At 39.7% G+C, this 26,151-nt stretch overlaps 1 protein-coding gene across 1 annotated transcript in view; it reads right to left on the bottom strand.

Moving 5' to 3' along the window:
• The window catches only part of LOC108677938 (ankyrin repeat and fibronectin type-III domain-containing protein 1), a 55,886-nt gene extending 30,757 nt beyond the window's left edge, over positions 1 to 25,129 (bottom strand). The window contains exon 1 of the mRNA XM_018166252.2: positions 24,510 to 25,129. The gene's annotated coding sequence lies outside the window, so the exon portion shown is untranslated. The remainder of the gene's footprint in view (positions 1 to 24,509) is intronic.
• Between the last annotated feature and the right edge of the window lie 1,022 nt (positions 25,130 to 26,151).

Raw genomic sequence — 26,151 nt, 5'->3', positions numbered from 1 at the left:
TTAGAACTCCTCCAGGCCGTACAGGTTGTTTATCATAGCAAGATTACAATGCATATGTGCTAGGCGAGTTCAGCTAGGCGAGCATGTGATAGCCAATAGCCAATGACGAGTCTGACATGCGTGTAGTGAAGCCGAGCAATCAAGAGGGGCACGAATGCGCATAGAATCGAGCGAGCAATCAAAACGTGAGGTGCCGGTCGCGTGACTGGTGCACGTAGGACACGCGAGAGGGCGCTGCGGGGAGCGATTAAATAATCGTATCTTCAAATGTGAGCGACTATGGCTAAAACTGAGGAATGATCATATACAGAATTTCAACAGGCGTTTGTGAGTATTGCTATAAGTAGCGCTTAATATTCAACTAAGCGGTAAACAGCGGGTGAATTGAATTATAAGGATTTGCTAAGAATATTCGTTACTTTAGAAAATTTCTCTCGATTCGAGAAATAACGTCACTGCTCCTTATCAGTTATAATCGGTGCAAGATTATTCACTAATACGAGAAAAACCGTTTCAGCACACAAAGGCTTTGTATTTAAATTGTTCCTATTGTCGGTGACCGCTCAATAGTCCTTATTTAGCCCTCGCACAATCTTTTACACGTTTCCTTGGAGAACAACAGGCCAAATCAGTAACCATATGCTTTCTGACTATAATTCACGTTAATTTTAAGGTAGGAATTGAATAGTCGGCGGTCACTGTCCTCGTACACGAGAAATTTAAGACCCTCTCAGTGCGTCGCCACGCCCGGCTGGCGAAGACACGATCACGCAGCAACAACCCTATAGCTGCTTCAGGAAGAAACCGTCGCGTCCAATTAAAACCTCGAAATACTAGTACTCCATTTCATTTTATGCGCCAAAGAGACTCGCTTTTTTACTACTCCGAAATATTAGTAATATCGAATTGGAGAAATACAAGCATTAGGCACATCTTTGTTAGAGTTGTCCGTCACACACTCCACTTAGTTTGCAGTCTCTGTCACACTTCTTAGTAGTAAAATTACTTGAATTAGTTGTGCTGACTGGCAGAGCAGGTGTTTGGGCATAACTTCAAGTTCAGTGGAATAAAAGTGACCAAATAAAAATGAAACTATTTTGATGACTGATTCTAGAACATAATTTTTCCGAGACAACATCAAAACTGAAATTACTAATAAGACATTTAGAACACAGTTATTGAGCCTACTTCAATATACCAGCTTGCGCACGAACAAGGCCGGCCACACTGCTGCTGCTCGCGCCACCCCAAGAGCCCTTGCCCACCGTGGGTGCGGCACCCCAAGAGCCCTCGCCCACCTTGGGTGCTGCACCCCAAGAGCCCTCGCCCACCGTGGGTGCGGCACCCCAAGAGCCCTCGCCTACCGTGGGTGCTGCACCCCAAGAGCCCTCGCCCACCGTGGTTGCTGCACCCCAAGAGCTCTCGCCCACCTTGGGTGCTGCTCAAGAGCCCTCGCCCACCGTGGGTGCGGCACCCCAAGAACACTCGCCCACCGTGGGTGCGGCACCTCAAGAGCCCTCGCCCACCGTGGGTGCGGTACCCCAAGAGCCCTCGCCCACCGTGGGTGCGGCACCCCAAGAGCCCTCGCCCACCGGGGGGGCGGCACCTCAAGAGCCCTCGCCCACCTTGTGACGGAGCTCTGGTGTAGAGGCTGCGAGTCCTCCTGGCGAGGAGGGAGATTGACGTGTGGCTGGTCTTCCTCCTGATGGGCTGATGGTCTGGCCAGGTCTCCTCTTGCGCGAGTGAAGCCATTTGGTCCTGGCTGTAGGTATACCGCATGATGGCAACACTGCGGCAGCGGTCAAAGGATAGCAGGACTGCTGAAGGGCGTCGGAGGATGGCAACGCTGTTGACGTGACGCCTGGATGGCACTATTGCCGCTGTGGGGTCCTCGGGGCGGCTGCTCCTTCTAGAATAAGATCCTTGCGAAGATCTTATTTTCTAACAAGATTTCGATCCAAGCGGGTTTGTTTGTTTCCTTTTATGTTGTTGCTTTGATTGAGTCTCTACCGTTATTGATGTAGTAGCTGCAGCATTTGAGGAGGGCGAGGTCAGAGTTGCTGTTGCAACTGCTGCTTGTGTCGCAGCTCAACAGATGTCACTGTAAGGTAGCAGCTGTGAAGCAGCTGCGCCCAGCTTGAGTTGCAGCTATGGAGCAGCAACTGTATATAACACGAGTTGCAGCCGACGTTATCGTGGTGTATATTAAGCATAACAGTCGGAGCTCTGTTTAGCTGCCGCGCTTCTGCGGTCACTTGTCGCATCTGCAGCCACTATGCTAGAATTGTTGAGCTTGTTGGTCTCTTTAGGAAATAGCGAGTTACAAATTGGGAGTACTGAATGAGGTTAAGATTTGAACACTGGCAGAATATTATGACTTGATAGCTTGAAAGAACTGGTACCCTGACAATAGCGACTGCGCGGGAGATTTGCAGCAGCATCTGTGAAGAATTTCACCGACGTGACAGAGTGGTTTTTTGGAGCTATTGTCCGGTCTATCGTATATAACGGGTCAAGTTACTGATTGTTTCTTCTTAGTCATGATACTACACATTTCATCAACAGAGTGCCAAAAATTTCTGGACACTTGATCTAATCCATAAAATACTATTTTGATGAGCAGAATTATTTGTGTCAACTTTTTTTCCTGTAATTAGCAACACTTGTTAAATTTGTTCTGCTGATGTTCTGTCTTTCAGAAAATGTTTGCATTAATCGCCTCACTTTTATCAATTTCCACGCAATATAATAACTAGATCACGACAGTTTTCCGCATCATTGTGCGCGGGAAACTCTTAGAACGGCATTTGACATATCATTTACATTGGAAAACTTGTAAGCAAGAAGAGAAATACGCTTATTTTCTGTTCACAACTCCCGCCGCACGTTTATATAAATCTGCTTAGCAAAACACGTTAGCCAACTGATGTCTGCGTCACTGAACAATATGAGCTGCAAAAATAATGAGATATGAGGTCTGGTTTCAATTACAAAACTATTTATTGACATTACAAGGAACAAAAAGTTTAAGGGGAAAACCTCGATCATTTTTAGTTGTTTATTATTATTATTGCTATTGTTAACAAGTATTATTATTCTTATTGTTAACATGTTTATCTCTATTATTTAATCGAAAGCATTATATGTGTTTTCTACGATCACAACTTGCAAAACTAATTTGCATTCAGAGAGCAATTCTCAAATCTAGTAAAATTATTGTTATATGAATAATTTTAGTGTCTGCTCTCAGCAAGGATAACTCATGAAAACATGCCAAGGTCAAAAGTAATTTTGGTGCCAATGCATTGATTTTGCGCAACTTGACACTTGGGCGCATTAAATACGCTGGTAGGGGAGGTCGTGTGGCACTCAGCTACGAATAACTCCATCGATTAACGAACTAACAACGCTAATTCATCATTACTATATACTGCATAAATACAAAATTATTCATTTAAATTCCACACCATTTGCGCCGGTGTTTTTTACGTACAAGATTATCAAGCGAGTCTCCGGTTCTTATGCAGTTTATAGAGATATTTAGATTAAACTGATGGTTAATTGCCCATCCATAGAACGGCTTGGGAATGTGTCCTATTTTCGATGATATAAGAAAACATGAATAACTGGCAACGTAAAAATAAAGCCTGTCGCCTGCGCATCAGCTCAGTGGCTGTAGCACGGGGCTTCTTGCATCATGGTTAATCAATTATACTGATGAAAATATAAGCCTTAATTAAAGATTAAGTGCCGATTTTAATATTGAATTTTAAATAATAAAACAAATTCTGGAAGCCGCTTCGATTTCAGGCTAAGCAGAGCTTCTTGACATTCTTGGCAACAACGGCGATGGCAATACGTGAGGGGTGGGTTGAACTTCAGTCTTAACTTTTTAAGAGAACATCGATTATAATTTATATTGGTATAATTCCCAAAGTGTATCTTTAATGCTTTATGATATGAAATGCATATTATTCAGCATGGTAATATCGAAATTATCTGAATAAAGTAAAAAAATAACAAATGATATTCCACGACCGTATGAAGTTCCGTCTAGATTCTTAACAATTCGCCAACTGAATGGTAAAAAGATAAGATTTCCCAGAAGCGGAAATTTTACAATACATTGCTCCAACTCTAGCTTTCCTAGCTAATAAAAAAATGAGAGACTACTAAACTGCCTCTATTTATAACATCTACATTTCCGATCACATCTAGCGAAGTTATTTTAATTCACCCTAGAAGCAAGTAATAAGCAGAATATTTATCACTCAGACCGACAGTTTCAAAGCATATCGATGATAAGAGTTCATTTGATGAATAGTAATAGCCAAGATAGTCTCCGGCTCTCGGACCGCGAGAGCCGTCTTGTGATGCGCGACGCTGCAGCTGCACACCCACAACCACACACCACGGCCGACAGAGGGCTACTGAGGAACAATTTGATGACATTCTTCCTAATTACAAGGGCAAGTGCCACGGAGTGCCAACCAGGAGATGTGGCAGACATGCAACAACTGCTGCTCGCCTGACTAACTGATGCTAACTGACGCTATAACTGACTGATACTGATTTAGAACTGATACTATGATACTGCCTAAACGATTCTAACTGAATATCTGATACTAACTTATACTATAACTGAGTAACTGTCAAAACGTTGGTAGTCTCATGAAAAAAGACCGCCATCATCGTAGACGAGATGATGGATTAGAAACCCAAGTGATTTGAAAATTGTTCGTGTCGCTATGACTTGAGGCAAATGAAGTTAATGTATTTAAAATATTTCAAGGCGTATAAACTATGAAGTTTTCAAGTCAGTTATATATTTATGCTTAGCCTTACTTTACCACGAAGCGGGCTACCTTCGGGATTTACGCAAGAATTCTGCTTTTTGATCTCGTAAGCATCGAATTTGTGTTTGAAAGTCAACATCGTTAACTGCATTGGGAAACAAAACTTTCATGCATAGGCGGTTGAGAAACTGTGAGCGAGCATCAAAAACGCTGAGTGAAAAGTGAGTGAGCTTCACAGCACATCACCAACAACGTGAGCGACCTTAAGTGGGGGTACAACGGTTAGTGAACGACGTCGGTGAACCGCGGTGCTGGAACGACGTCGGTACAACTCGGTGCGGGAATGACGACGGTGAACCGCGGTGCGGGAACGACGTCGGTGAACCGCGGTGCGGGAACGACGTCGGTGAACCGCGGTGCGGGAATGACGTCGGTGAACCGCGGTTCATACGGGGGTATGGCATACGGGGGTATGGCATACGGGGGTATGGCATACGGTGGTATGGCATACGGTGGCATGGCATACGGTGGTATGGCATACGGTGGCATGGCATACGGGGGTATGGCATACGGTGGTATGGCACACGGTGGTATGGCATACGATAGCATGATATACGATGGTATTTATGTATATAAGCTTCTGGGACAGCGACAGCTGCTGACACAAGAACCAAGCCATAACGCGCCCACCTTAATTAAGGCAATTGCACGGCGCCGGTAAAATTAACTGTTAAATAATTTACGCTGAGAAGATGTCGCTCCTCAGTCCAGTGACCTACTAAGTTCTCAGTCGTTCTAATGAGAGCAACAAAATTGCGTTAAATAAAACAAATTTGGGGAGGGAACTGATGGAGGTGCGATGCAATTCCTGTTTAATTAAAGGGGCTTTGTACTGAAGAAATAAAAGAGTAGGAAGTGGAGGTCGTATGACGCCTTGTTTGGCGAGGAGAAATTATTACTTCAAGTAGTTCACATAACATAGATGATATAAACAAATTCATTCGCTTCTGCTGCTTGGTCAAGTTCATAAATGTCGAAACATAAATTATTTTCTGTTGGTAAGTCAACTTCAATTATGTTTTTAATTTAAATGAATTGCAGTTGATGATGGTCAAAAAATGAACGTGAATAAATTTGTCCTTGCCTTGTTACGGAAAAAATGTTACAAAAATAGAACACCACCAAAAAAATGAAGAAAATATCGACTTGAGCACGTTTATCGAATAAAATAAAGCACGTTTCTCATTGAATAATATTGATAGCGATTTGAGCGAGAACTCTTTTTTCGAGAGACCAAATCAAGACTGATTTGTTCAGCGACCTCTTCGTGGAATTTCTCTTCAGATTCATTTGAGAGTACAAGCTCTTAAAGAGAAATGCAGTAAGCACAAGAAAGCTTCAATTGATATTTGCATGAGAAAAATATGCTTTGTACACAAATGGAAATATGATTTTAATGCGTCTATTGCGATACTTTGGTCAGCTGAATCATCCAAGACCAAGTTTTTATTCATAATCATATTAAAATAAAAAAAAACGTGAATGCAACATATATGCCAAAATCAGAACAAATTTACTGCAAAGTGGAAATTTTCCTTGGAATTTGCCGCTGTTTAGACTAAGCAATTTTTTTTTTTTTTTTTATAAAAGGCCTCCCACACTCACCATTCCAACAAAAAAAAAGGAATTGATTTTATTAATTAAAAACAGGGAATGGTTTCATGTCAATGATCAGGGCCCCGACCTTAACGCCTCTGATGGTGGCCTACACCGACTCCGAGGGTCACAGAGCTGTGACGCGAGCGAGGAGCGGGCCCACGTCGAACTTTTCTCTGACCGCTGTTAGAATGCTAGCTGCATTGCCTCTCTGCACAGCCAAACCCAACCTTTGCTCCAACCATAGTCCTACCCGCGTATATGCAGGAGACGCACGTAGGACGTACTGGAGTTTAGGTAGAGCGAAACAATTCTTTAAAAGCGTAAATGCTTGATGACTATCAATTAATTTTAAACTAAGACTAAGCAATTGCGTTGTTAAGAACATATGTGATAGGTCGCAACATATAATACGACTTTTGTCCACATCTAGCCAGCGATAGCGTCTCCTGTGGGCTGGTAGGGTTCATACGCCACGTGCAATGTTGCTTACGTTCACTTTTTCCTGATGACCTAGCTTCAGACCTTATACCTGAAACTGATAGAGATTTAGTATATCAATATTCATTTATAAAAGTTTTTGAGTTCTGAAAGACTACCGAAAAACTATTTTGTAAAGACAGTCGAGGAAGCCTGGCTGCATGATACCTGAGTGATTGATTACCGCGACATTAGATTAATTTTATGTTATACTCTTCGGTGGTCTGATTTGAAGTTTGAAAGAATGTCAGAATTTGTAAGTTAATTATTTACGAACGGCCACTGGCTATCAAGCGGCGATGAGCTGTGGTGGTGCAGTGGTGAGAGACTCTGTCTCTCGCACCCAGCGCCCGGGTTTGAGTCCCACTGAGGACAAGTTCTTCCGGGAAGCTCAGCTCATGGTCAACTCAGCCATTCATCCAACTCTGGTTGATAAATGAGTACCTGACATGTCCAGGGTGTTGTGTAATGCAATAAATTGGTTCTGGCGGGTCAGCGAGCCAGTGATGGTCGTAGAACTACCAGTGGCACCGAGTGCCCGGAAAACTGATCTATCACCCCCCTCCCTAGTCGCCACTACCAGGATGGGCAATTACAACAACAACTACAGCATCAAGCGGCGATCAACATCTTGCTCTGAAAGATAGTATCCAAACTATTTTTAGATGGTGTATATTTATCATGGAGCGGAGTTCAAGTCTAAAATTTCAGTAAAAAGACCGAAATACGAACTTGGGAAAGAGTGTCTAATATACAGGTCAGAGGACGTCTATCGAAAAGGAAAAAGTGTCAGCGATTAGTTTCAAATATAGTAATCATATCAGTAATAAAATTTGACTTATGTTGTGTTGTATTGTTTTTAAGTTTCATAATAGAAATTCGAAAAGATATACTAATAAATTATTTGACGTCTTGGTGACATAGTACATCACTCGAACTATATTACACCCAACCAGGATTAAAATGTGCATGGATAAAATTTTTTTTTGTCTGTTATACCCAGGCGCCATAGTGCGACAAACATGTCAACTAGAGCAGCACAGTTGTGTTACTCATCATGATTTTTAAAATTTTATTAGAAATTTCATGAAATGAAACCTTACCACTGCGAAAAATGCATGAATTTCTGTCAGAAAATCCATTTAGTACACACAGACCTCTCGCAAAAGGCACAACCATGAAGCACGACGCCCGCTCAGCGCGTAGTCTACGGGTTTTGAATCTAACATTTCAGTACCTCAGACACACATACAGCGTGTAATGGCATCAGGGAACGGGGTATAGACAACTCCTGTTCAAAAACGTCATTCTTTTCATTGAATTAACTTTTAACGAATGAAAAAAATCAAAACATGAAATTATAAGTGCGATATGTTTTGGTTAATTGATGGAAAAATTGTCATGATCATACAGAGGCAAGTTACATATAAAACAGAATGTGAATGGGAACTTTCTAACATACTTCAAGCCTGAATAATATTTCAAATGGTGTAGAAAACCTTATATACCTAAAATTGATTTAAATTCAGTTTACTTTAACACTTTTGCACTATAAAGACAGCCTCTTCCCAGCCGGCCACACATGTTAGGCCGACGTTCGGAGCTTGTAAGACCATAAGAATATTTACGACGTAAACTGTGCCAAATTCATCTTTGTAGTTCTAGAAACTAGGTTATTTCTAACCTTTTTCTTCCAAACAATCTATTATACAAGCAAAGTAGTAGAGATCAGTAAATCAGTTATTTCTTTGTCAGTCTTATTATTTAGTTTTTCGTTTCAGGATTTGAATTCATCAATGCATCGTCAGTGCAACTTTATCAATGCATCTTTAAATTTCGTCTTTGCCCGGCTGACATGCAGGACTGAACCAAAAAGTTAGCCGATTAATCAGCCGATTAATAAAACTGTCTCTTTGAAAAATTGTATCATTAATACGAAGCCTGTGGGGGCTTTGAACAGTACGCAAAGGCGAGAGAATCTTACCAAGTAATGACAAAGATATGCTCAAATTAACGATTAAAACGTCCATGGTCATTAAAAAGTCATCGATTGTTGAGCGCAAAAACTCGGGAAGCAAAAAATTTCAAAATATTAAATATGATATATCCATCTCAAATTTAAATTTTGGTCCCATTAGAATTTATTAAGGAGGATTAATATTAATTTAGTAATTGAAAAATATAGTAGTTCAGGTAACACTGTATTTCATGGAATTCAATTTTTTTCTGAAAACAATAACGCCGGGCTTCAGCAGGTCTCGTCGACACACTCTTGTTATAAATAGAACAGAGAAGTTCACTATTTCAGCCGTTAATTTATGGGCGAGCCAGCCAGCTTTTGTTGAAATATTTGCAGACGATGAAAATATTAGCATATTCAATGGTTAAATAAAGTTTCTTGTAATTCTTTCTACACCCAATCGTTCTGCATGAATACATAGTACAAGTTAAATGGCTTTGTGACACCGGTCTTCGGTTACTCACGTATAGTAATTAACTTTAAATTTCGCTAAATGATACAGAGCAACTATATATAAAGCATACACATTGATCTTGTCATTATGCCCTGAATTTAGGTACTTAGATATCATCTTTGAACGTACTTCAGAGTTCATCGACCCTTGTAAGGCCTCTGTAATCTAAGCTGAAGCTCAATTCAAGATGATTGAACAGCGAGTCAGTCGTTAGCTTGTTTGATGCGTCCGCAATCCTGCCAAGTGTGCATTAGATGTCCAAAGTTTAGCTTTAAATTCGAATTTTAGAACCAATTTTTAAAGCTGTTGTGGGACACTGAGACAGTGCAGCTGTGCTTGCCAGCACTTCTCAGAAATGAGAACGCGTTCTAGTTCTGCTCTGGCTTCCCAGAACTTGAGAACTCACAAGTATCACTGCCAGCAGATAGATGAAAAAATGTCGGTTTCAATCACGTACGAATTTGCGATATTATTGTAAAAAGGTTTATCATTCACGAATGTGCGACATTATTTTAAAGACGATTGTCCCGTACACGAAGGTGTGACATCATTGCAACGAAGTTCATCCCGTACAAAGGTGTGATATAAAAGTACTACAATTTTGATTTTACAAATCAAAATTCGATTTGTCTGCCGTATGGTAATAAAATTGCAAGTAATGGTACAAATTAAATTGAATGCCATTTAATGGTAGATTAAAATATGCATTTAATATGTAATTTTACATATTAAATCGCAATTTATTTAACATGTACCAATGTACACTTTAAATCATTATACCTCATTGCAATTTTGAATGCTTGTAATATAGCTTTAGGTGCCAAGAAAAAGGGCGATGACAACTTTCACGAAAGCTAACCTCGTATTGCTGAAATGTAAATGACCTGACAATCAATATTTACTCTCCATATACTGCAACAAAACCGACCGATCCACAATGCGATGCAAATAGCGAAACAATTCGAGCGGTGGAGTCACAAAAAACAATCAGGAAAATTTCTAGGCAGTAATACGCATGCAAATTCAAATGAAGGTTGACCTCGTAAAGGTGACAGGCTTCAAGACACACGCTCTCACTTACTTTGAACAAATACCTTTCTAGATCTCGAATAACATAAAAAGAAATACAATTTCCGGTCGAGGTCATTATGTAAATTGCCTGTTTTTTTCGCACGGACACGTGCCCATGTGCAGGTTGTATCACTTGATTTATTATTAGATATGATAATATAAAATTAAATGGCGATAGTTTTGATACTATACAATCATTAAAACTATAATGGCGAATGCCGCTTGTCAGTCTCGAAGCAACCATGGGTTACAGTGGTGGCATCCTCGGCTAATTCCATTTCGAGCCCACTTCGTCTCTTGCATTTCAGTGATTCGGGCAGCAATGCATCTAAAGACTCATGGCAGGTGAGCCACCCACGCCTCGTCAGGCGCTCGACACCTCGAGGTTCTGCACAAATGCAATGACGGCGCCTGATGTGGATGTCGCTGCGGCCTTGGTGCCACGACACGTGACTCGCGCACTCGCACCACGTGTGCCACGGTCAGCGGCAAGCGCAAGACGGGGGTGAGGAAGTAGGGTGTCCGTGCAGCGTTGTCACTTCGTGGGGGATATAAATAAAGACGGGGGTGAAAATAAAGACGGGGGTGAGGAAGTAGGGTGACCGTGCAGCGCTGTCACTTCGTGGGGTTAAAGACGGGGGTGAAAATAAAGACGAGGGTGAGGAAGTAGGGTGTCCGTGCAGCGCTGTCACTTCGTGGGGGATATAAATAAAGACGGGGGTGAGGAAGTAGGGTGACCGCGCAGCGCTGTCACTTCGTGGGGGATATATGTAAATAAAGACGGGGGTGAAAATAAAGACGAGGGTGAGGAAGTAGGGTGACCGTGCAGCGCTGTCACTACGTGGGGGAAATAGCCATGAAGAGCAGTTGTCTATTTGCTGGGCTTTACGCGCTCGCGATAGGAAATAATAAATGAGACTGACACGAGGAACACATTGCAAACACTTCGAATGTCTTGGATCAACAAGTTACGTGCTATGACAACAATAAAGGCAGCGGCTTGCAGACCTGAAACTTTTAAGGATCTGTAAGACCTGCAAGTGCAGCAACCTTGAATCTTCGAAAGGCTATTTCATATTTTAGGACCGGGCCTATCATCGTACACCTCAGCAGCTTGCAGGTCGTATTCACGTCGTTAAGTGATCCCTTGATGCTAACCTAATGGCCTACGTTCATCGTGCGGTCGGCGTAGCTCTACAGGGAATTAATCCGAGAACATAACACATATAAAATCTTTCCAATAATTTAGGAAATAATCCGAGAACATAACGCGTAGAAGAAAATCTTTCCAATAATTTATTAAAAATTATTAGTATAAAAATATATCGCTTATCAGGAAGAATTGACAGCAACTAGCAGTGGCATTTTTACGATAATTAATATCTAAGAATTATCAATTCTGAAGCGCCAACCTTGGAATTTTTCAAATTGCATAAAGTTTTTCAAGATTGGAATATTTCAAGTAGCTTACTTATATGAATTAAATTTAAGAGCTCGGATCAAGTGCTAAGCCATCGATGAAATTCGTCCATGCGAGTTAACCAATCGAAGTGAGAGACGAAATGGAACTAAAAAAATAGATTGAGAGAAGTTATTTATACAAATATACTTGGAAATGTAGGAATTAATACAAGTTAAAGATAAAAATAAATGAGTGGCAGCATGAGAAGCGAGGAAATTTACGGAAGAGGAGATAATAATAATGAGATTAGTACAAAACTTGTTGAGCATTATCGATTGTATTATCAGTGAAGAATTCGGTGGGAAACATGAAATTTGACACTATAGGAATTGGTTTTGTTGATAAATCAAAATTTTCCATAATTCAAACTAATATCTAAAGGGTAAACTACATTAATTTCTTGCGTGCATTTGGCCTTTTTTGCTCTATTAAATTCATTTAATTGAGCAAAAGCCTTTAGTGCCTGAGTAAAAAGTTAGCAAGTTGGAGAAAAATTTAAAAAGGGGTAACGGTCCCACATGCGTCACTCTCCGAGGCGCAAGGCAACAGTTGACCTGCTTCTCACTGCCCGCAATTTCCCGTTGATAAATTTTTGAATTTCCCCAAACCGTTTTTTTTTCAACCCGGGCCGATGACCGCAAAAACGAGCGGCGATATCAGCGAAAGCTGACGACGCAAATGAGCCTCGCAAAACGCGAGCTGAATTTCAAATGCCCTCGCCAAGACGTCGTCGAGTCCAACCAACTTTGCAAACATCAAACACGAACGATGAATGTTTATAGCCTAACTCACTCGCGGGCAGTGCTGATCCTCCTTGAATTTTTCCTTGACATGTTGCTGAAAAGACGAAATAAACATGAAATTCTTTCAAAAAAGGTCATTTCGGCCAGAAATGTTTCAGAGTCTGTGATCGGCAAACAGACCAGTCGTAGAACACCTTTTTCCAAGTGAAATGAATGAGCGATTCGGTTCGATGCAATAAATTGTACGACATTCGTGCGACCGAATCTACATTTTAATTAATTTTGAGTTTTTTGTGAGCTTTCTATACCTTCCAAAATTATTATTTTATTACAAGGGAAGAAAGCACAACCACCTTTATTATCATTTACGTGCGGCAGGCAAGCGAAAATATATTGACTCAATCATTGTGATCGCAAGACTATAACCCTTTACTTATGCATCTCTCTCCTCTAAGTGCCGCAATGTCACTAAAAAAATTTGAATTAAAGACATTTAAGACAATAAATATAACAGTCGTAGTTACTACATAATCATATTTCAATACGATATCATAGGAATATAAAAAAAACGTATAAATTAATATTTTCATCACAGGTGCAGAAGCAGCAGAAATACTCGCATGGAAGGGAGAAAACGATATCAAGAGCAAGCTTGAGGACTGCGTTGCAGCGTTATACGTTTGAAATTTAATTTATGCCATAAATGATCTTCCTGTGGAGTTCAATATTTTACTAAATTGCGTCAGTGTGCCAACACAACCATCACCTTGTGACCCGCAAGCGAAGATTCAAATCCTGAAAGCAAACTTGAGAAAATATCTATATTTTTGGATAAGTATCGGTAGAATTACAGCTATTAAATATGGTGCTGAAAGATCGGAGATTTTTCCTGCACTTTTCTTGCTCCAGAAACATTTTTATGCCGCAGGAATGATTCATCCTTGGAGCATCCACAGCCTGACTAATTCCAACGCCGTTATCTCGAGTTACTTTCAAACGAATGACCGGTTTCTATGTTACACAGAATTTCTACATTAAATAAAGTATCATAGTGCGCCGCGAGGTAACTCAGCAGATGTTACTCACGATTACATTAACGATGACTAACCGTTACTAGAACCCCTAATCGATGCCGCAATACGCGCAGTACGGCGAACGTGTGTGCAGTGAAGAAGAAAGACAATAACTTACTCACAGAGTCAATTTTCTTTTAAACTCTGATTTATTTAAGTGCATTCGACACTCGAATGACTAATTCAAGATGCTCCTAAGTTAAGAAATCGGCTAATGCAGGGACTCAACTGCCAAGGTCTCGTGGAACGAGTGACTCAGCAAGTCTCGGAAGCGCAGATCGAGAGTGTTGGCTTCGACTGTACGGCTTTTGGCTATATAGGCAGGCCGGAAGATCACTGGAATAACGTCATCATAACGATGATAATAGGGTGATGCAGTGACGGCGTAACACGGGTAATGTGATTAGGCAGTAACGGCGTAACACGGGTAATGTGATTAGGCAGTAACGGCGTAACACGGGTAATGTGATTAGGCAGTAACGGCGTAACACGGGTAAAGTGATTAGGCAGTAACGGCGTAACACGGGTAATGTGATTATGCAGTAACGGCGTAATACGGGTAATGTGATGATGCAGCAACGGCATAACACGTAAAGTAGTGACGCACGTAAGAATTACAGAAAAATTATCAACACATACAGAAAAAACAGTCAACGTTCCAACACATTAATTGCTTTAGAACCGTAAGGAGAGGATTACTTGCAAATAGATTTTGCAAATTTTAAATGGGATATAATCAGTGCTCCTCTTGAAGGGCATATGATATTTTAGAGACAGCACTGCAAATGTATTACAATAATCAATAGTGAAGTAGAGAGCGCGCTACATGAAGAACTCATCTATGCCCGTGTTACCGGCAGGCTGCTATATATTAGCGTACGTATGCCTTGAGCTTCGAACAGTTAGGTGATGAAAGATTTTATTATAAACTAAAATTAAAATAATTTTCCGAGTTCAGTAATCAATGAAATGTATGATTTAAATAATTTTTTGATATCGAACCAAGAAAGACATTGTAGAGACTACATAAGGCAAATGCGCCGCGCAACATCTTGTTAAATACTCACCGGTCGCGGCAAACAATTCTGGTGCAGCAAACGTACCTGCAACGAAAGAAATCAACAATTAATTTTTGTTAATCGAAAAAGATAATTAAACTTGAGTAAAAATTTTCGAATTTGATAATTATAATTTGCAACAATCATACATGGTTAATAAATAGACGGTCAAGATCATATGAGAGTGTGTATAATGCAAGAAAAACTTCCTTCAGACTTGTGGTTCTTCGCTGTTCCGAGCCACGAATAAAGGAACAATTGCTCGCCAAAGCTCATGCAAGCTTAAACAATCGCCTTGGTTAAGGCTGACAGCAGTGAATTCGTGAGTTATTTCGATAAAATGCGTAAACTGTAAAAGGATAAAATGCGTTTGCTGTAAAAGGATTCATGGTCTTTATGAGCGAAACTTGCTCTTCTAACGTTGAGTATCCGGTACTAGAAAGATGTAAATCACTATAAGATGCTTGGTATAAAATTTCGAAGCACCGCGCACGCAACATGAGAAGTTAATCAGCTGCACGCATGCGAGGTTCACCTCTCTGATTCATCACGTGATATTTCACGAACGATCAACCTTCCAGGAATTGATTTAACCTACAAAAGGAAGTCAGAATGCAGAAGGTAGTAGCGATGACTAACCAACCATTGAGTTATTGAATAACTTATGATTTCCGCATCACGAGTTACTCGTAAATGTTAACCGGAAAGGGCAGATCAAGCGAGTGAATTAGCCACACGACACAGTAACATGACGGTGACAATACAGCTACACCATAGCGACACAACACATCCACATGACAGCGACACAACACAGCTACACAGCAGTTACACATCACAAGCTCGGTAACAAGCACAATAAGTTCAAAGGAATATAGGAAGAGGTCAGTAAAAGAGCACAGTAGTTTTACTTCGGATGCAGTAATAAAGAAGTTAAAATGTCAGTGGCAGCAACAAGCACTCAGGTCACTTGTCTGTTAATTACAGTCTCTCCCAGCAATATTTCCATTACCTCAACAATATTAACTGATCAAGATCATGAGAAGGCATTAAAGAAGGTCTCGTGCATTAAACTATGATATGATCTTCAATAAATTGCGACATGACGAGAATTTTACATCGATCTGTCAGCTATAAATATTTAATTTTACATACATGAATATTTTTCACAAAATTTCCTAGTTTAATTTTACATTTGACATCTGAAATTTCGTCCTTTCTTCTAAGTAATTTCAGCTTTAATAAAAATCAATTTAAGAATAAATCAGGCCGCTAAAGCACAAACTATGTCGTGCAGTAGGCCGCTTTCTTATGGTACACGTCACTGCCAATACGAATACGCTAATAATGAGCATTGCTTGCTCATCCGTTGATGCGGGTATGGGCAAGACTCGTCTCGCAAGAAAAAATATAACTAAAAAAATATATACAAATTATAATTATTACAAAAGTTATTCATGCCTATATACTCGTAAGTGTTGAAATTAATACAAGTTAGAGCTAAAAATAAATGAGAGGCAGCATAAGAAGCGAGGAAGCTAATGGAAGAGAAGACTTAACAGAAAATTAGAGCAGTAAAAGAATTAAGAGAGCCCATATAAGGATAGTATTGAAAGTAAACTACGGAAGTTAGTCACAGAACAGAGGACAGTAAATTAGTAGTTAGTGAAGTGGAATGAGAGGTAAGTGAGGGCAACAGGAGAAGTGAGGGCAGCAGGAGAAGTGAGGGCAGCAGGAGAAGTGAGGGCAGCAGCAGAAGTGAGGGCATCGACCTGACGCTGCGAGGGCACCAGGGTATGCATCATCGCTCATTTTTAAACAACGTTCGATGTTTCATGTCGCGGCGCTGCGACGACAATTTTATTTCATAGCTGATCGAACAATTAGAAATGAGGTCAGGTGTCGATAAAAGAGACATTTAAATATAGAGAAGAAAAAGGTTTAGCCTGTATTCAAGAAATAAATAAATATTGAGCTAACACAAAAAAGAGCACCGAAATATAAGCAATGAAAAAACTTTCTCGGCAAAAAAAAAATACTTCGGTCGGGTAAATTTAAAAATAACTTGATCTAAATATTTTGCCCTAGATGAGTTGCTTGATATAAAACGCAAAAATGCGCTCAAAATTCTGTGAGAAGCTACCTGCAGCAATAATCTTCGCAGCGAATTTTTGCTCCTAGTTTTTCCCAGATCCATTATAATTGGTTGAAAATTCAATAATGGAATAACTAAGGATCTTGCAGTTATTACTGGGGTCTATACGTGGCTCCAATACATTTCAAATAAGTATGTGAACTTATTTTAATTTAATTTGATTTATTTAATTAAATTAAATTTATTCAAATTTAAATTTAATTGATTCACACACTTATTTAAATAAGTGTGTGAATTTATACTGAATACTGACAATGAGGTAATACTAAAGACAGATAATTTTTTTGGTTGCTGATGCAGGTCAGTTTAATGCAGTACACGCTCAAAATTGTCGCTCATCCAAAACGTTTCCTTGTCTGTTAATTTGTTCTGATGAATGAAATCAAGACTCCAATGTTAATATGAATATTCAGCTATTTTTAGGACTACATTCAAAAGTGAAAACACATTTTAATACAATCTTAACATGGCATTAATGTTCACATTCAACTTAATTTAATAAGGGGTGATGTGTTACGTTATGTTCAGCCGTCTCGTTGCTTCCCTACACAGCCTCCCCGATGACATCGTTGGCGCTCTAAGTATGAACGCGTTCAAGAACAGACTAGATAAAGCTATGGAAAAATATATGTTCAGATTTGAAATGCCTAGCTCCTTATCGAACCCGGTGGAAGTCTAGTAGCTACTTCAAACTATCGCCAATCATGAAAAGATCCGGTCAAATGACACGAGTTTAGATCTGTGAACAAGGCACGAAAAGGAAAAGAATCGGCGACAGGCCACATCAGGCCTACACTGCAGCGCCGAGATCACTATGTTATGTTAAGCCCTCGGGTATATAGCAGCGGCCGGAAGAGGCGACAGAATGCAGCTGATTTCCTGCTCTATAGCTGCTCGCTGCCGGCAGTGGCCGCCTTGAGTCATCGCTGCAGATAAACTGTCGTTGATATTTTTAAATAGGCAATGTGGAGTAGGTTGATGAGAAAAATGTTACGGTAAAGAAATTTCACACAAAATTGAGCATCTTTATATACAAAGCTGCTGCTGCAGCAGGAGTTTTTTAATGAAGCAATTGCGAAGACCAGTAGAGAAGAGAGAGAGAGCTGTAGTTAAAGCTGTCGCAGTTAATACGGCAAATGTTTAACAGCTGCGTCTTTGTTTGTCTTGTGAGAGCGGCCTTTGTGCGCTTGCGGGCAACGCATATGAGGGAGTGAACTCTGCACTGAACGTCGCACACTCGAGACGCCCTCACACATCTTACGCTCTAACTGCTATAATTTTTCTTATAGTAAAAGACATACTTCAGATTTATCTATTATTTAAGTAATGCTTAAACAAAAAAATCATCGAAGCGTTCAATAAAAACAAATGAGAGACAGTATAAGAAACAGTATCCTCGCAATTGAGATCGATAATTGATTTGATATTTTTCACCATCCAGGTTCTCAACTTTAAACGTTTCTTCATTTCTTTCATTGATGCCACTTGAGTTTGATATAATTTATGTATTTCGTATTGTGCTCATGCAGTACGTGTACGCAAGTTCCCTAACCTTGAGGTCATAACGAAAACCAAAGGAAACTAAAGGTGAATAAAACATATCACGTAGTTTGTTTAAACAGATACCCATGCACGATAGACACTTTAATTATTTTTTGACTAAAGAACATGATGGTTAGTGTGAATTAAAAATTTGACCACACACATGGTTGTGTTCCTTGGTTATAGCTCAAACGTAAGATGCATCACTGGGCAACTACTAGCAACTGACTAGAATTTATAGTATAATTATTATTACAATGAAAATTTAAATTAGAATAAAATATAATTTTTCACAACTAGGGTCCAAGTTTCAGCGTTTCTGTTGCTTTTCTGCTCATGCATTTACTTGAATAAACAAGCATAAAAGAAAATGCAATTACGTGAGAATTAATAAAGCAAAACTGAGAAATTAAGTGAGGGCTGTATGAAGCTTGAAATGCTTCAGAAAGCCAATACAAACGACCTAGAATTTAGGAAATCTTTCACAAAAATTAACAGTGTTAAAAATAATTCATTAGCGATTCTTAAATTGTTACTCCCAATATAAACGTACGTTTATTTCTTTTTAAGCTGCCACTGAGCAATTATCTTCGCTTTTTAAATTAACCAGCAGGCATCGTGCATAAAAGAAGCTTGCGCACCGCGACCACACAACGCGCGCGATTGTAGACTTTATTTAGCTGCAATAACTTTATTTAGAAATTATTTAGCGACCTTTTAACTTCGTTAAAAGGTCGATCAACAAGTCGCGTAGGCGGGTTTCACAAGATACTACACAATAAAAATATATTCTTGGTATGAAATAAATAATAATTTTTCTGTATTTAATCCAAATAATTAGGTTATATAGCTGTCTTAGTACATCTTAAGCCTGCATAAAGCTGTTTAGCATCCACTGGACTGGTCACTCTCGGTGCAATGAAGTCAGTCTCTCGTCAACTTGAAGAAGTCAGTCTCGCGTCAACTTGAAGAAGTCAGTCTCGCGTCAACTTGAAGAAGTCAGTCTCGCGTCAACTTGAAGAAGTCAGTCTCTCGTAGGGATGACAACAGCGGCTATTGTGCCATTTTGGCACGTACTTATCACGTCTCCCAGTCATTACCATCGAATTATAGATCACTGCAGACATGCAATCAAAGTAGTTTTTTACGTGGATGTCACTGCGCCTGAAGCTAATATTGCAATCATTTTATGCTTCTATTTGTTTATTATAGCATTTTCAATGAAAAACAAATGCACGTTGAATTACCTTGATCATGTATAATCATCATTAACTTCAATATTATAGCTGCGTGATTACCGAGAGGAACGTTTAAAGAAAAGCTAGTGCTGGGGTAACTCAAAGGTTACCAACACTCGAAACCCCTAATTAAGGTGGTAATGGTAACCCCAATGAAGGTGTTAATGGTAATTCCTCGTACATCGAAAAATTGGTAATACAGTACAGTACAGTAATGCAGTAATTAATGGTAATGCATTAATTCATCGCTACATCGCACCTCACCTCCCGTGGATTTACTTTAACGCGAACTTTCCAGTAATATTAAAGAGAAAAATCATTCGCGTGTCTTCGCCGGTTCGCGGGTTTCTAAGGAAGTCGATCGGCAGGTATTACAAAAAATATAAATGAAACTGAATGAAAACATTAAGATATAAAAGCCTATAATTAAATTAATTTCTAAACAACAAAAACTTTTCAAATTTATCAAAGGATTACAACTCAAACATGTAAATAAGTACTATCAGTCATTAAATTATATATCGCGGAATTCACCTATCGCGGCCAAGGTTTGGCTCCAATAGATGAAAAAATTTTCAATGCAAATTAAGAATACTTTTCAAACTTAAAAAAAGTCCTGTTACAATTCTCCTATTTTTCGCGATTAAGACTTGCTTTAGCCTTGGTATATTTGACGATATAGGTACTGGTCGTGGTCCACAGAAAATGTGCAGTTTCGAGTCTCATATCAATGGAGCATCGCATGTTTTATCCTAGCCACAGCAGTTCATTACAGGTGCGACGGCAGCAGTTGTGTGCTGATAACATAGCAACAAGACTTGTGGACAGACCAGCAACAGCTGTTCAATTTCAGGCTGCACTTGACTTCAACATAAACGTGAGAGTTATACCTGAATAAATAACAGGAAAATCTACGACGACCAACCACAGTAGTTGACTGTCACCCTGCGTTCAAATTGTAAAACATCACTCTTGATATGACGGAGAATTCGATGGATGGCTGATGGTTGAACATCGCTGATTAACCGTCGATTCGCAGTCTAGAACGAAACGACATGTAATTGTTGACAACCTGTGTTCGGTAATATAAGAGCCTACATTCATTTACTACACGAAGTCTGTGTGAGCAAATCACACATCCCAATCGCGAAATTATTAAACTGTTGGTACCCATAATTAAAATCTAAGTTCACTTATTCTTTATTCTTTATTCACAGAGGTACATAAATCTTAGGTACATAAAAATCAAGTTGATCATAAGTTCATTTATCCTAAGTAAAAAAAACTTAGTTGATTATGAGTTCATTTGATCCTGAGTAAGTTAGTAAAGAGATTATAAGAAAAAACAGTAGAATTATTACAATATTAAATTATTGAAAAACAACATGACCAAACGATAGCCATAGAGAGCAAGGAGAATATCAATCAGGGATTTTTCGCCTTCATGGTATTAATTAGAAACCGCCCGCCGGCCGAACAACGTATGCCCGAAATGCACAAATGATTTAGCACTGATTTAGCACTGCAAATGTAAACACCATAGGTGGTTCTTGTTAACGGCTAAGTTATACGTCACTTCAGTCGAATAATACATGATCAGAAGTAGGTAGAGGTTATTGAATGTGAGCTGGCGGGGACAGTTGCCCGGACATGACAGACGCGTGCATCTGAGCAAGGCCGTCGTATATAAGAATGATGACATCGGGAACAAACAAAACATAAATTGCTGCTCTATTCACCGGGCAAAAAAATCAGTAAAGAAATTGAAATACTCGACAATCAATTACGAATTTACACAGATGCAGTAGATGATTTTAAACCAGAGTCTACATGGATACCAGGTTAAGAATGCAGCTGCGGTGACAAATAAATCACAAGCACCGTACACGAGTTGCATAAATTGTGCCGACTCAGGCGTATTTTCTTAATTAGAATCTGAGTCGTGATACGGGGAGCTGAGCAGACAGATGACATTATACGTGAGTGCAGCCTTGCGAATCAAGGGCATTCAGGACGCTGACCTCTACAGGATAAATGAAAACTGCTCGATACAGAGACATGATGGCAGCGTTTCGAACACAATCTGAAACTCTTACTCAAACATGGACTTTGGTCAGATCAAAACCTGTAAATAGATTTTTCTCTGCGACTGGATTAACTATTGTACCTCATCAACCACTGAAAACTGTACTTTATTGTTTAAATAACGACTAACGAGCGTATAGAAAGAGGTTAACGATCGAATGTGATGGCGAGATTTCTATTCTCAGTGATACATTACCATGATCGCAAATATTTATGAAAATTGCAAATATGAGGTCTTGGTCAACTTAACTAAGAGGTCAAATTGACAATAATAGTTTGTTTTCCTGGATCATCATAAAAGACCATCAAGTCTTAAATGAACGTCTGCACCATAATGCCATTCACTACCCTGCATTCATACGTACCACGTAAGGTAGTATTCGAGTTCATAATTGTATGCATTTCGAAATCAACTAGAAAAATAAAGATCGCGTATATACTCGTTGCCCAAGTGGATCGTGACAGTATTTTTCAGGAAAAACTTTATTATGTTCAGAACATTTAATTTATTTAACTGAGAGGAAGAATCTTATTGGTCATCCACATTTGAAATAAAAAACTGAACGCAATCGAAAGAAAACAATTGAAAAAGTTCATAAATGCCGATGCCTCCGGGCACAGATTAGAAAAACACAACACAAACACAACATATTTTAAATATACGACTACAACAATCACACTCAAAAACGACGAACTGAGCTGTGATTACGGCTGAGCCACTTTCAATATTTTAGATCCGTCATTAAAAACTGAGCAATAACAGCAATTCACTGCAAGGATGCGAAGACAAAATATATGAAAACTACCTGGATATATACTATAAAACCTTAAGCAGACATTTTACTCATATAATCGGGTTGCGACTGCGCATTGAAATGCGAAGCGATATCAGGGACAGCCGCCTCACAATAGCGCGCGGCCTCCATTGTACGTATGTGCACCTCCGTCCATTAGGCGTGACCGCTAATTTCCGCGGCACCGCAGCACCGCGGGTATCCAACTGGCGACCAGGGATCCCTTCCTGCCCCACGTTGCAGTCACTGCGCCACGGCTCCGTCAAAAGTAACCGCGCGTCTAATCAATTAAATTACGCCGGGAAATTGTAAGGCTAATTTCTTTCAAAAAACGCAACGTAAGTTACGTTACTTATTTCTTTCAAAAAACGTGACGTGAGTTACGTTACTTATTTCTTTCAAAAAAGTAACCTAAGTATGCACTAAGGCAATGGGGAAACCTTGTTAATGCTACAAATTGTATGGTGATATGAATCGTCATATCAGTATATTTGTACTCGCGAGTTGATAACAAAGTTTCAATTTTTTCAATAGAAAAAGTTTTCGGGCGGGTTGGACAGATTTACTTGGACACAGAGAAATTTTAGTTGATTCATTAATTACAATCGCAAAACATCCGTGAATGCCGAGCTAGTCGTGACATCTCGCCTGATGCGCGCTTGTAATGAACCTCATATACGATCAAGTAACGAACAAATGCTTCTATCTTTGGAAAAAAATTCAGTTGGATCGTACTTCAGATCAGGTATCAAGGAACGGCGGCTGCTGCTACAAGTCGAACATAGTAGCGCGACTGCCGATGTTATAACATCAATTTTGCTACGAATAACGCAAATGGTTCTGATTACTTGATTCGGAGTAGAACAATTACTTCTAGTTACTTGACTCGGAGTGAGACAATTACTTCTAGTTTACTTGGCTCGGAGTGAGACAATTATATACTTCTCATTATTTGACTCGGAATGAGACAATTACTTCCAGTTAATTGATTCGTAGTAACACAAGTTAGTTGCGATTACTTGGCTCGTATAAACACAATAAAGTAACCACACTCATGGTTACTTGGCTCGGAGCAGAAACGAAGGTATTCTATAAGACTCTGCAACGGCGTCAGGAAGAACTATGCTTGAATAATGTGTAGTTATTCAAGCTTAGTTGTAGTTGAAGGATCTGTTCAAACTCCTCATTTGTTCAAGTTCGGCTCTTCCTAGCGTGCAAATAATAAATCAAATCTATTTCTGAGAACAAACAAGTAAATTGCACCGATACTGCCAACAATTATTGGTTTATTACGAGCTATACAGGCCTGCATGAAGCCTAATCCGAATATCACCCAAACTCGTACAGATATTTCCGGTAAATAAGACCGTGACCAACCGTGATTAACATTGCGCTGGGTGGGAGATTACAATGGATCTTGAGAATATGCTTTAAAATCGAATTTCGATTGGCCAAAGGAATGCGGCGATTGTTTTTTTTTCTTGAAGATCATGACATTAAGAATGAAAAGTTAGAACTCAATATAAGCGAGACGCGACCACAAAACTTTGGCGCAATAAATTCTTGGAAATGAATGACGCTGAGGCATATCACTGGGGCATATTCTTACATAGTGGATGGGTGGAAGACGAATGGAGAATAAGATCGGAGAAGAGCGGTGACAAGTTCTTGAATACGATGGAAAGATTGGAAAGATAATATCGTTAATTTTGTGATTATCAACGTAGCGTGCAACGTATGAAGGAATAGACATAAAAGCTTCGTGTGAATTAATTGAGAATTTTACTCTGAACCTGCGCTACACGCCGCCCCTCACCTGCGCTACACGCCGCCCCTCACCTGCGCTACACGCCGCCCCTCACCTGCGCTACACGCCGCCCCTCACCTGCGCTACATGCTGCAGCAGTTTCACCGGCCAACGTTTCAGTTCTTCGAGTTTCTTTTGAAACGCTCAATCCTTCCTCTAGTGGCCCTCCTCCTGGGCACGCGTCCCGCGCCACTAACCACTTTCTATCACAAGCACTTCACCACGTGGTGCACTACAGCTCACAATAACACATGACTTGTAGCTACTGATGCTGTATTACTATGGGATTAACTTTCACAAGGATGTATGGTTGCCATTCACAGAAATCATTACACTCGCATGGCTCAGAACAAACGAAATGCGACACCTACACACTCAAGTGTCTCAACTACACTGAACCGCCGTACGCTGTCCAACAGGTACGTTACAAAAAAAAAGTTCATACACTTGCCTGCTTTCCACACCTTCTCGTTATATAGTTAGAATTGGGGATTTATTGTGGACTGATATACCCAATTAGATACATTTTTATATTTGTTTCATGAACTGAACAGAAACACAAGGTTTCCAATACAAAGGAATTCTGCACGTCGAGGCAAGTAAGTATTTTGAATTTGACTCATGACAGGGGGAAGGAGGTGTTCCTAGAACCTGTTCTGTGTGGCATTCCATGACGACTCTCGTACCTCTGGCAGTTGCTGCCAACATCACTGACCACTGAAGATACATATAAATCGAAGCCAGGAGCAATATAGGTTATAAATAACACTATGAAGGTATAATATGTATCATTTATGGATATAAGTTGAGAGGATTAGTTAATAATTTTTTTATATACTGTTGTACATCCATACTACATTTGGCGATCCAGGTGATAGTGTGGTTGACCGCTCAGTGACCAGACAAAGACGTTGCCTCAGACTTGTTCTCCCAAGCAATAAAAAGCAATAAAACCGATAGCGGCAATTCATGGTTAGAAGTACTTAGAATTTCTGAAATAAATAATCTTTTCTTTTTAAATTTACAGCCTATGACAGTAGCATTAAAGACACCATGCCTGAACATCAAAATAATTTCTAAAAATATATCGACGGAAAAACTCAAGTTGGTCATCTACCTTAGGAAAGTTAAATTAAATTTATTTTAAGAAAATGTTTCCAGTTGATCACAAGCATAACGAAGTTATTATATTCTGGACGCCCTTGTTCCTTACATGCTGATCTTTTTGAGTGCTTGTGGCACTCAAGAGTAAAGTATTAGAGAACACCGACACTCGTGCGTCTGGCGGGGCGGAGATGTTCTGAACTCAGTGCTGGAATTCTAGGGAACATTCATTATAGCAAAGATTTCTTTCGTCGAAATTTTAAGAAAAAAAAAATTGTTGAAAATGGTAGAGAAATATTTGGCTGAAAGCAAGAGATAAAGAAAGTATCTGTCACATAACTGTGAAACGTAATATTGTGATCATTAGAACTCGCTTGATCATTTGTGAATGTCAGCCTCTTTTTACGACGTGTAATTCGTTTTAGGATTTTTGAATAAATTAGTCAAATGAAATTAGAATTAGTTAAAACGAAACCTCAAATAAGAAAGACCAATGCCCGCGATAAAAGATTCCAACTCTGGCCTCAAGCTTCGTATTGACCAAAACATCAGATTCCCAGCTAACGATTACTGTGGATACAAATATGCACGGTATGGCAAGTATGCACGGTATGGC

The sequence above is a fragment of the Hyalella azteca genome, unplaced genomic scaffold (assembly GCF_000764305.2).
Source record: "Hyalella azteca isolate HAZT.00-mixed unplaced genomic scaffold, Hazt_2.0.2 contig16660, whole genome shotgun sequence".
Classification (NCBI taxonomy): Eukaryota; Metazoa; Arthropoda; class Malacostraca; order Amphipoda; family Hyalellidae; genus Hyalella; species Hyalella azteca.
Note: the sequence above shows the minus strand (reverse complement) of the source record. Positions and strands in the feature narration are given on the sequence as shown.